General features: G+C 37.4%; 1 pseudogene; it reads left to right on the top strand.

Moving 5' to 3' along the window:
* Positions 1-13,582, top strand: part of LOC131218039 (serine carboxypeptidase-like 1) — a 93,105-nt pseudogene that overhangs the window by 52,017 nt on the left and 27,506 nt on the right.

Below are 13,582 nucleotides of genomic sequence, written 5' to 3' on the forward strand. Positions count from 1 at the left end.
GCTTCAAATGCCATTATTGTTATAGGATTATTCCCTAGAGTATCGCCCATGGGATTGTTGCGTACACATTCATTAGATGCAATCGTCCTGAGGAAAAGGCTCGCTTTGATACCAACTGACAGACGGAAGAGCGTGAAGGGATAAAGAGAAAGTTCACTGCCTTCCTGAAGTGATTAAAAGCTTGAATCCACAAGGATAATTTCTTAAAAACAAAATGAAAAAATTCAGAATTTTATTAATTAATAATTGTCTAATGTGTATGTCTTAATTACACCATTAACAAAGGAAAAAAAATAAACCAAAACTCGTAATGATGATAAAAAAAAATAGCAAAATTCTAACTCTAATAAAAGTTCTAATTCTAGTAAAACTCTTCTAAAGCCTAATTTCTCAAAAATAAAAAAATTCTTAATAAACTCTTGCAAGAAGAGTCCCAACATGATTACAAGTTATTTCTTAAAAAAATAATAATAATAATAAATAAATAAATAATTAAAACTCTAAAAATAAGAAAATACTACAAAAATCAAAATTAGTAAAAATAACAATTTTTCCTAAAATTTCAGTTTTTAGCTAAAAGAGGGCATTTTCTTGTGAAATGGAGAGACATGACCCACTTCATGGCTTGATTCACCCCGAATGGCCCATTACATTAAAGATTGGTAAGTTACGCATCTCATAACAATATCCGGATCAAAAGTTATACCAATTTATAGTTCACAGTTTTTTATTTTTTATTTTGGCTCTAACCATGTTAGGAATGCATTTGTGCTGTATCCTACATCAATGTGATCATTAGGTAGGCCAGCCACTAAGAAAAATAAAAAATGGTCCATAGACATTGATCAACCGTTCAAATTCTTTCTATGAGTATGGCCCACCAGATGATCCAATTGTCTTGCTTTATGAGACATGGCATCTATAGATATGAGATCATACAGGCACAAATCTCTCACACGCATGCTTCTTTTAATTTTTGGTAATTTTGGCTCGTGACATCTTTTTGTTTACCTTCTAAAGCATGTATTTCACTACAGGTATTGAAGCTGGACATGAACCAATACTCAATCTCAAGGTATTGGGTACGATAATGTTTTTTTTTTTTTTTTGAACTTAAGAAATCCAAACCACTTATTAGATGGGTCCCACACTGTACATTTCTTAGCTTTGGAATAAGGCTATCTGCTCGTTAAATGGGCCACACATGTAAAAAAAAATTAAAGGATGTCATTGTTGTACCCTATTTTTAAATAGTCAATTAGAAAAGGATACATGTCATTCCACAAAAATGTATAGCATAGGAAAGATCTTTAGATATATTTAGATCACTTTTTACGGAATTACATTTGGCACTGATATACATGATAAACGTCATATGATGATGGGGCATGACCGAGAAGCCTAGAGGTGAAAAGTGGTCGAGCGAGACAAACGATTAGAAGGACATGTGTTAAGCTAGAAAACTAATGTGGCAACAAATCAGCTGACATAACCATTGAATGAAGAAAGAAACTTCTAAAAGACAGCCACAAGAGAGATCTATAAATAGTAAGGAATACAACAAAGCAAGTCATCTCAAACTATTCCAATCAAACTAATCAAATTATCTTTCCTTATAGTTTAACTTTATCTTAGGAGTAGCGATAATCCAATAGCAATAATCTTTAGTTGTAATCCAGTAGTGGTAATCTTTAATTATAATCCAACTCTACACTTTTACACTAGACTATTTTAGGCTTCAATACAAGTAGTTCTTTCAAAAAGGCATCTTGCAGTCGATTGACCATAAGTATTTTCTTTTTGTTTGATTGTTTCCGCAAACAAAAGTCCTTTCATATGAAAGGTAAGGTGCAGCCCATCTTCAGAGTAAGAACCCCACCATCTAATAATTGCTTAATTATATTATAACTATTTTGTGAGTGACTGAATATGCAACCGATCTTCTTAGGTCTTGGTTATATACAATTGCACTTAACTTATCTACCTATCTTACCATTTGTAGTCAAGTTGTTCGGTTTGAATTGCTCCGTAAAATTAGTTATGGCAGGCCCACACACCTCACATGTGAAAAAAAACAAACAAAGTGTCAACAATTTTTGTCACGCCCGGTGGGACTATGGATTTTGGGTATACATATTGGTGAAATAATTTTGTAAAAATATGAGCTGAAGAATTACTCATAATGCATATGAGTCTAATGAACCTCCTGTATCAGAGGAGGAAATGTAGGTGCAGCTAGCATATGAAATGTTAAATCCACTACCAAACCTTGTGCCTAATTCTCCAAACCAGAATAGGGCATCTTCATTTCGGATTGATCCTCTTGAGATAATGATGGCTGAGTCACAGGATATGCAAATGGGGATTTGACATATTGCATGATAGTAACAAGCTCAGGCCGAGTACTCATGAATTCAGGTTGAAAGTTTGAATAGGTAGATGGCCAGTCCGATCGAGAGCTTGAATGGGATGATGGCTATTTTTATAAAAAGGACATATGTTATGCCTTAATAAACTATTGAGACTAGTTTTGACGGATATCTGACGCTAGTACCACCGGTACCTCTTTCACGATAGAACATGCATTTTGGTCCAATACAGAAAGTGTGGAACGTTCCTCTAACTTTTGAGTTTAAACGATTTGAATGAGAGAACATGGATTTCATTCCTGAGGCCAGGCCTAAGGTTAGGAATCAAGGAATACCTAGGGGTAAAACTTTCCCTAAGAATATCCCTCACAATAGAGAACACCACCCGTTAGGTCCTGAACCACCTCTAATGGTCGAACCTCGTCATTTGGACCACGACCAAGTTTTACAACTAATTTAAGAAGTAAAAGGCCAAACTCTTAATTGTAATACCACTCCCGTCTATTACAAACCTAATATTGAATGGATCAATTGGTAATATCCATTATTGAGAAATTACTAACCTGATTTTATACCATTCATAGGTGACACTGGTCAATCAACCATAGAGCACATAGGTTGATTTATCATGCAATGTGGAGAGCTAGCTAATAATGATTGCTATAAATTGTAACTATTTGACATTATTTAACTGTAGTGGCATATATTTTCTACTCTAATCTGTTACCAAACTCTATCCAAACATGGTAGGAAATTGAGGAGAAATTCCATGCCCAGTTCTTCTATAAAGATAGGAAAATTCCAATAGAAAACCTTACACATTTTCCACAATTGTTAGGAAAGTCGTGCAAAAATTATATTGCTTGGTTTTACAGGGAAAAAAGCTTACGCAAAGTAGTCACGATTGAGGTTGAGTTTACACAACTTGCCCGGGATGGCTTAAAGTACAAACTCTACAAAAAAATTATCGGAACGGAGTTTACGAATCCATTTGATTTAACTAGAAAGGTATCCCGGTATGAGGCTCTCCTTCTAGAGAGAACAAGTTACAAGAATTCATCAGCTATGACATATTGAAATTGCACGTGTGATAGTCTACCATGACGTGTGCAGAAGCTTGATGACACTATAGAATTAGGGATAAGTCCTATAAGGGGGTGATATGAGCAATTAAAAATTCCTTGCCTAATTAATACGATTTACCAATTAAACAAATCAAGGTAAATTAACACTACGGCTTCCAAGCCAAAATGGGTCCAATCACATAGATTATAAGAGATATACGAATTAAACAACTAGTCTATAAGAGAGTGAACCTGTGTGTGCTTAACAAGTTAAGTGCCTAGTATACAATCTAACCCATGCATTCAAATAATTCAAGTAATTAATCGAATAAGCATTGATAGGAATGTATGCAATTCATAATCATAAACAAAAGCATATATAATGGTTTGGTTTTCCTACTCCACTCTCGGCAGAAGCACTCTTCTCGAGTGTACAGGTATTCACTATCAAAAGTTTTAAATCAGGTTCACATTTAACCTTTACATGCTTTCTCCTAAGCTAACAACTAACTTACACGTTTAATCTCGTGTCAGAGGAACACATTTTTACGTATGTCGGTGGTTCCCTTGGAGACTGAGTTAGTTTTTTATTAGCTAATTAACAACCACTAGTAGTTCTAATCTAAGGATTTACGTACACTCTCGTTGTAGGCTCCCCATAGAGACTAACACATATACACTCATGTCCAGTGAATTCAGCCCCAAACAAGAGCTTATGTCTTTCAAAAGAACCTATTATGTTTGGATCACAAACTCTTACACTCAATCATACACAAGGAAGGAGTGTATGTGGACTCTTACAAATGACAACTTATTAAATTGAGCCCATTTTATTGCGCCTTGCTTGAGTTGCTTCTCCAAAGCTCTCCCATGTTTGAATTCGTACCTCAATTATTCCCTCAATCATTGATGTTGATGCTTCAACTCCTATGAACGTTTGCCTTATAATGATATGCCAATGAGGTGATGAAGGCAAATGAGGATGGTAGAAACTCCTAAAAGTAATGGAAAGTTGAATTCCAAATGGATTCACCTTGATGGACACTTAGAGGTTGAAAAACATTAGAATTTACCAACAGAATTGATGTATAAAGTATATAGAAGGCTTGAGATCACGTTCATCTTGTAGAGGAGTTATGAATCACTAAGAAGGGAGCATAAATCTTATTGGAATAGATCCTAGGAGGTTTGGTAGAGATTGAGAAATACTAGAGTCTCTAAAATGCTGAAATCCATCATTTACACAAAGATATGAATACCATATTTATAATTAACAGGCTCCAATGGATCTCAAATGGCTAGCCTCGATCAATTAACTGAGGGCCGTCGATCGATCAAGCTAGGCTGAAATAGTCCAGTGAACTCATGGACTATTTTGGCCATGTTCAATCGATCAAACTCACATATGAGTTGGCTGGTTTGTGCAATCTGTTTTCTAACAACTCAGGACCTTTATAGATAATCCAAACATGTTATAAATGAGCTTTTAAAGCTATGTGATCATCAAATGAAGGTTTACCTATAAATGTTAGGATCATCTAGAGGATAAGATTGTTTCGGGTCAATGTTAGGGTCACCAAGACTCCTCAATATACAAGTTCTTCACATCCTTGATGCTCTAAGTCTTCATGTGTCTTCTGTCATTAGCTTTTAAGGGCTTAACCGATATCATGACACACAGATGCATGTGATTGAAAAATGGGTGCACAAATAAGTGTATTAACACATACTACTATGATACTAACTACGAATGACAATGGCCGAAGTAGTGGCCAATCAGCTATTTGTTTGTTCGACGTTGGTTAAAGCAGAAAGAACTGTGCCGGCCACACAAAAAATTCAAAGGATATATACATTTGATATTACCTGGGTTAATGAGATAATGTTGGCTGAGAAATTTATTAAAATTCCTTCAACCATAAAATACCCATGGTGGAAGAGTTGAAAAGGACCGAGTATTGCAAATGGCACGGAACTCGTTCCCCATTCCAATAATAAATTTATCATTTTCAAGAACATCATCTAGTACAATATTGATCGAGGATTGGTTAAATTCCTTAAGAAGAAAAATGAAGCAATGTAAATCGACAATGATCTGTTACACTTAACATGGAAATGAACATGGCCACAATTAATCCCCAAAAGTTGTTTCAACCATAATAAAAAGTTGATCTAGGGCTTTTTCATGACCGAGTGGAGACATAATAACCCAACAACAAATCTAAGATGCCTTTCCAAGTGGCTATGAATGCAGAAGCATGGCCGACAGCAACATCATCCACCAACCGGTTGAAAGGAACATTTGTGTGAGCAATGCGCAAGACCAATTCAACCTACTACATAGTTTCCTCGTCTAAACACACAAACCAAACCATGGTTTGCATAGAGGATGGAATGAGATGACTCTTATCATCAACAAAGAACTCAACATATCACTAACCCTTCTCGACCACCTCCAATACTGAGATGTAGGATGGTTAAACCTTACCCTACTTAGGACGAAGTCTGGAGGAGGGTTTGTTACTCTAAATTCTCAGTCATACCTAAAGGAATGGCTTATATAAAAAATGGCATTCGCAAAGGTAATAGCTGCTAAGCGTTGAGAATTGGCCGCTATAGAGAATAAATCTCAGAAAATGACAATGTGACCACTATCGATGCGGATGATTCATAGCCAAAGGAAAAATATATAACTATGAACATGTTGGATTTGACTGTGGAGCCTATTCAGTCGGCTGTGAATACCCAACAACCTAATAAACAAGGAACTGACCTCAAGGATTGGTCAAATACCTTAGCAATGAATACCTTTTCGGTGACGATCTATTGATCAGGGAACTCCTCGCAAAATCAAAATCGTTGGAGGAAACTTCACCCAATTTTGATGAAAAAAGTAGTTCTAACAATAAATGATATACCAGTGATTAAAAAAATTGAAGAACAACCGAATTCGAAAATGCCCAAGGGCAATGTATGAATTCGTTAATACAGTTTGGGTTGTTTTCACTAGTTGTAATGAACTGTAATATGGTACTTACCCTACCATTGAGTTTTAAGGCCAATACATCTCAGCCAACAAGATAGAAGGAGATGTGGAGGAACTTGGTCCTCCTATAATTATACAACATGGTTCTTTTCACTCTGAAGAAGAAGTTAAGAATGTATCGACTGTCACTGTTGACCCAGGCACACATTCTAAAAAAGTAGTCATAAAAAGACCTCCTCAGACTATGACTCAACATCTGAAGTTGATATATATTTATGTTCACTTGGAGAGGGATCCATTCACCAGGGTCCTGATCGACAATGGCGCAACTATAAATATTCTCTCAACCAAAATGATGGAAAATTTGAGAAAAAACCTGGATGATCTAATTCTGATCGAAGTTACGAACAGTAATTTTGCTAGAGTAATAACGCAAACGCACAGTGTCCTACTTATTGAGTTGATTGTGGGAAACAAGAAAATGTTGGTTGCTTTCTTCGTGGTCGACACTTTATCAAATTATAATACCTTATTAGGGAGAGACTAGATACATTCTTTCTCATGCATCTCATCATCCTTACAACAATTCATGATCTTTTGGAATCAAGGCAAGGTAAAATTAGTGTTAGATTATAATAAGACATGTTTAGCCACATCCAATATGATTGAAACATAATTTTATAAAAATGAGCTTGGGCTGATACATTTTACTAGAAGGGATAAATATGCACATCCAACTAGGATAGATACCACAATTAATCTGAACAACATATTGTGAGAAATTGCTACTATGTTACGCATAGATAATGATCTGTTGATGGCTATAGTACCCTGTCAAGCAGTCCTGCGTTGTACTATAGAAGAAGTCCCGTGATGAGTCAATCATCGGACAAGGGAGGAACAACTGAGTTTGTGACTAGAATAAGGAAGCTCAAGGAGAGCTTGAAAGAGTATAGTAATGGATGCTTCGTCAATATGGATGAAATTGTAATACTGACCGATGAGGTATCCAAGGATGGCATAGAGTTGAAGGATCTCAAACAAGTCTCGAAAAAGTTAGATGACTCTCAAGCCGAAATCCAAGATCCTCTAGTTAAAGTAAACTTAGGAATAAAGGAAAATCCTAGGCCAACTTTTACCAGTGGTTTGTTGGATTTGCAAGTCTAGTCCGAACTCACTATTTTCTTAGGGAATTTGTCGACTTTTTTTCTTGGGATTACCATGAGATGCCTAGGTTAGATTGAAACCTAGTTGAGCATAGGTTACCAATAAAGAAGGGTACCGACTGCATAAGTAACTGCTTAGACGAATTGTGACTAGAGTCACTCAGAAAATGAAAAAAGAAATCAAATAATTGTTGAAGACAGAAGTTTTAAGACCCATCAAATATGTTGAATGGATCACAAACGTGGTTTCGAACCTTAAGAAAAATGGTAAGCTCCAAGTATGTATCGACTTTAGGAACTTAAATGAAACCACACTAAAGGACGAATACCCAATGGCCATGATTGATCAAGTAGCTGATCATAAAATGGTTTCCTTTATAGACAACCATTCAAGGTATAACCAAATAACCATTGCACTTAAGGATGTACCAAAGATGACTTTCAGATGTCCTGGACCTTTAGGGCCTTTCTGTTGGGTGGTGATGCCATTCAAGCATAAAAAATCAAAGGGCCATGAACGTAATTTTTAGTGATATGAATGACCACTTTATGGATGTATACATCAATGATGTAATAGTCAAATCAAATAATTTGGTAGAATATTTTTCTCACTTGCACAAATTATGGGTGTCTACAAGTTGAAAATGAACCCCCTCAAATGTGCTTTTGGCGTATCAACCAGAAATTTCTTGAGATTCCTATTACAATAGTGAGGAATTGAAATAAACCAAAACAAGGCTCAAGAATTTATACAAGTTCAACCGCCAAGAAAAAAAAATAGAATTACAACACTTTCTTGACAATATTAATTTTATGTTTATGTTCATTTCCAACTATACAGGAAAGACTAACATATTTTCTCCATTGGTAAAGTTAAAAGAAGGAGATGAATTGAAATGAGAAGCAAAGCATTAGTTGGCTTTTGACAAGATCAAAGAGTATTTGATGAAGCCACCAGTGTTAATGCCACTAGTTAAAGGTTGACTACTCAAGTTGTTCGTTGCGCCTGTTATAGAGCCGATTGGTGCCTTAGTAGCAAAAGATGATAACGATCGAAGGGAACGTGTGGTTTACTATCGCAGCCAAACATTGTTGGATGCCGAGAGATAATATTCTATGTTAAAGAAATTATACTTATCATTGTACTTTGTGATCACTAAGTTGCGATATTATTTATTGATAGAATCAGTTAATGTAATTGTGATTACTGATTTAATCAAACATATGTTGAATCAGCCCATTTTGAATGGTTGAATTGGCAAATGGGCGTTAACATTTTTGAGTTTGATTTTAAGTATGTACCTTAAAAAGTAATAAAATGGTAGGCCATAGTAAATTTCCTAACCAAACATCCATCTGACATTGAAAGTCAAGTTGCTTCAGAAGTATTGAACTTGTACATGGTACATCTTTCACCTTGGATATTTGATAATTCAAGGACCAACAAGTCATCAGGTGCAAGGATTATCCAGATTACCCCAGATGATAAGAAGTAGAAATTTGCATTTTAATCAGAATTTGGTTGCACTAACAATTAGGAGTTTGTCACGGACTAGTACTAGAATGAGTCCCTTTGTACTCACTTATGTACACGATACAATATTACCTTTGAAGGTTATTGTGTCATCCGTAGGGGCTGCGTACCAAACTTGCTTGACCCCAATCGAGTTCATGGAAGCCATGTAGATCGAGCTAGAAGAATTAGATAAGATGAAGTTGAGAGCTTTGGATTCCATAATAGCTAATAAAACAAAAGTTGTCTAAACCTATAACAAAAGAGTAAAAGGCGAAGTTTTCGAAGAAGGGGATATAGTCTAGAAAGTTGTATTGCCTTTAAGGACAAAACAGTCACCCACTTAGGAGGGACTATTCACTATTACGCAAGTTCTCTAATGAGGATCTTACATACTTTCTAAAAAAGAAGAAAATGTCCCTAAAACTCCAATTAATGGGCAGTTCTTGAAGACTTTCTATCCTTTTATGTAGAACTAATGAAAGATCAGCCTAATTAAGAACATAAATACTAATAGAATCTCTACCATTAACAACATACCAAAAATTAAATAGGGTTGAGACAAAAGACTTTGAAAGAAGTTCTTTAATGATCTGGAAAAGGGAAAAACATAAGTCCCTTGGTATATATGTGTGTGTGTGTGTGTGTGTGTGTGTGTGTATATATATATATATAGCATACTTGCCATTGGAATGAAATGGAATTTATATATACACACACACACACATACATACATACATACATACATATATATATGTATATATATATATACACACACACACACACACACACACACACACATACACACACACACACACACACACACACCCACACATATAAGGTAAAGAGGCCCGATCGACTAGGAGTTCAAACATATGATGCTTTCAATTCTTCAAACTCCTTGTGGGCGGGTTCTTTGATTATCTCGGCCTCTTGTCTGTAGGCCTTCCAGGATTATTCCTTGGTTAGAGAACGATATAGAAAGTACAGGACTGTATCGATCCGGTGGTTGAGGGTAGAGGTGTACACGAGTCGAGCCGAGCCGAAATTTGCCCACCTTGTGCTTAACTCGGATAGCTTGAGTCTCAGCACGTGCTCAGCTCGGCTCGACATTCGAGCTTGGAACAACAGCTTGTGCTCGGCTCAGCCAGCAGCTCGGTCCAATTCGAGCTAAGTTTGAGCTGAGTTTTCGAGTCGACAAGAGGTTCGTCAGACCAAACCAGAGCCACCCGGCCAGTGGTCGCTTGTCGGATGGGTTCCGCTACTCAGACAGACATTACTCGCCGAAAAAAAATGGAGAGAGGGGAGGATAGGACTCACTTTGGGAGAGGAGGTCGTCCGGACAAGCACTGAAAGGAGGGTATTCATCGGGCGGTGGAGAACGACGAGAGTATTAGGTGAATAGACAACCAATTTGGGCGAAAGGGAGGGAGAAGTGGGTTAGAGTTGGGCGATTTGGGCACTGGACGCTTGCTGGGTTAGGGTTGGGCGAAATGGGTTAAGGTTAGGTGAATAAAGTTTTTTTTTTTTTTTAAAGCCCTTTATATGTACTTAAAACTCAATCTAAGTCGAGTCCGAGCTGAGTGAAGTCGAGTCGAGCTCAATACCGAGTCGAGTCGAGTCGAGCTAGGTCCAGCTCGAACTTAACTCGAAATGTTCCGAGCTCCCAAAAAATTGCTCGAATCTGTTCGAACACAGTTTTGATCTGAGTCGAGTCGAGCTTTTTCAAGTCGAGTCAAGCGAGTTACCAAGCTAACTCTGCTTGTGTACAGCTTTAGTTGAGGGAGATGGCCTTATTCTATGCATCTTTCTTGCGAGTAATGCTCTCTTTATACCGCTTTTGCAAGATCTCGATCTTGGAGTCAATGAACTCTATGAGCTCTTTAGCGTTGGGGCAGATTCTCCCAGCGTGGATGCGTTCGGTCTCTCTAATCTATTCATCCAGTTCTTTGCACGGGACTTAGAGAGTTCACAACACCATCTTCTTAAAGTTATATATGCTATCGATTCCAATGGAGTCAATGGTTCCAAACAGAATCGTAGAGGTTAGAGATGATGATAAATTCTCTGTGGATGGCAGTCTTTTCTTGTGTTAGGCCAATGATTTTTTGAATATTAGACTTGGCCATGAAAAAGGTAGTCCCAAGACTTTGTACTCTCATTAGAACCTTTAAGATTTCTTTTAGAGGTTAATCAGTATGAAACAACTTTGAGGTTGTGAATGCAGGGGTAAATGTCATACTAGAAGTTGGAATGTGCAGAGAATTCAATATTGTAAGTGAAGATTTTATGTAGGAAATTTTGAGCATGAACGAGAACAGAGAGATTCTAGCAAAAGACATGAATGCTAAGGACTTGCGAAAGTTCAGAAGTGCTGGAGGTTGAAAGCTGAGAAGTCTGGATGCTTGAAGAGAATGAGAAGCCCAATGGATGTTTATATAGTCACATGGGATAGGAATACAAGATGCCACATCGACTTCTAAGGAGTTAGGATGTGGAGATGAAGTGGCATTTATTTTGAAAAAGGAAATGACACACGACTCCTCGTTTCAATGCCACGTCACCAAGGTAGTTACTACTTTTAACAGACAAGAGAATAAAATGCCAAGTACCGAACCGTCGAGACATAGAAAAACAAAAGTGGTGCTTTAGCCGATTTCATTGATTAAGATAGTTATACAGGCCAATTTGCGATTAAAAATCTAAAGATGAGACGACCACCATTTTATTCGATATCTTTGCTCGCCTAGTTTCCTGTCAAGCGAGAGCCGCTTGGATCTTTAAAACCACATGTTTGACCTAGCCGACAAAGGGGGTTCTACCTTTAAAAAAGTCAATCAAGGCTTCAATTTACTTTGCGTGCTTTTCCTTATGTTATGCTATCTCTTCATGATGTTTCTTTAAACGCTTCAATTACTCCTCCAGTGTTGTGATTTGGGTAGTGACCTTTGTCATTTTTGTGTTGATTCCCTTTACTGGACATGCGCGGTATAGAGTTTTTCACTAGTAGTAGTTTCGATCACTTCAAGGGTTGCGGCTGAATGCTCGGCCTAGATTCTATCAACAATTACATTGAGGTCCTAGTATTCCTAAACAAGGTTAATGAATTTGTGAAGCACAATCATTTTGGTGGAAGGAGTGTTGTCCAAGCAAGAGAAAACTTGGTAGCGATGAATGATATGTTCAAGCCACTCAGCTAACCTTATGGAGATGATCTTAATGGAACCTTAGCGTATGAGAGTGTATAATTCCTCCTAGAGTTGTTGAAGTTTTGAAGAATGTAAAAGAGACCGGGCCATAGTGATATCGCTATGAAAAGCCTGACCGAGTGAAGAAAGCACTTCCTCAACAGGAAATACTGTGTCTAGTGTTGGAGAAGGAAATGTTGTCATTCCGACCGGCAGAGAGATTGCTTCAGATGGTTAATTTGATGGTGCAATGGTATCATCAGTCAAAGGAGTTTCTTTAATTTCTTTCTGGCCAGTCCGAGCTGAGTGAAGTCGAGTCGAGCTCAATACCGAGTCGAGCCGAGTCGAGCTAGGTCCAGCTCGAACTTAACTCGAAATGTTCCGAGCTCCCAAAAAATGGCTTGAATCTGTCCGAACACAGTTTTGATCCGAGTCGAGTCGAGCTTTTTCAAGTCGAGTCAAGCGAGTTACCAAGCTAACTCTACTCGTGTACAGCTTTAGTTGAGGGAGATGGCCTTATTCTATGCATCTTTCTTACGAGTAATGCTCTCTTTTGACCGCTTTTGCAAGATCTCGATCTTGGAGTCAATGAACTCTATGAGCTCTTTAGCGTTGGGGCAGATTCTCCAAGCGTGGAAGCATTCGGTCTCTTTGATCTATTCATCCAGTTCTTTGCACGGGACTTGGAGAGTTCACAACACCATCTTCTTGAAGTTATATATGCTATCAATTCCAATGGAGTCAATGGTTCCAAACAGAATCGTAGAGGTTAGAGATGATGATAAATTCTCTGTGGATGGCAGTCTTTTCTTGTGCTAGGCCAACGATTTTTTGAATATTAGACTTGGCCATGAAAAAGGTAGTCCCAAGACTTTGTACTCTCATTAGAACCTTTAAGATTTCTTTTAGAGGTTAATCAGTACCACAACAACTTTGAGGTTGTGAATGCAAGGGTAAATGTCATACTAGATGTTGGAATGTGCAAAGAATTCAATATTGTAAGTGAAGATTTTATGTAGGAAATTTTAAGCCTGAACGAGAACAGAGAGATTCTAGCAGAAGACATGAATGCTAAGGACTTGCGAAAATTCAGAAGTGTTGGAGGTTGAAAGCTAAGAAGTTTGGATGCTTGAAGAGAATGAGAAGCCCAATGGATGTTTATATAGTCACCTGGGATAGGAATACAAGATGCCACATCGACTTCTAAGGAGTTAGGATGTGGAGATGAAGTGGCATTTATTTTGAAAAAGGAAATGACACACGACTCCTCGTTTCAATGCCACGTCACCAAGGTAG

This window comes from Magnolia sinica, chromosome 11 (assembly GCF_029962835.1).
Source record: "Magnolia sinica isolate HGM2019 chromosome 11, MsV1, whole genome shotgun sequence".
Lineage (NCBI taxonomy): Eukaryota > Viridiplantae > Streptophyta > Magnoliopsida > Magnoliales > Magnoliaceae > Magnolia > Magnolia sinica.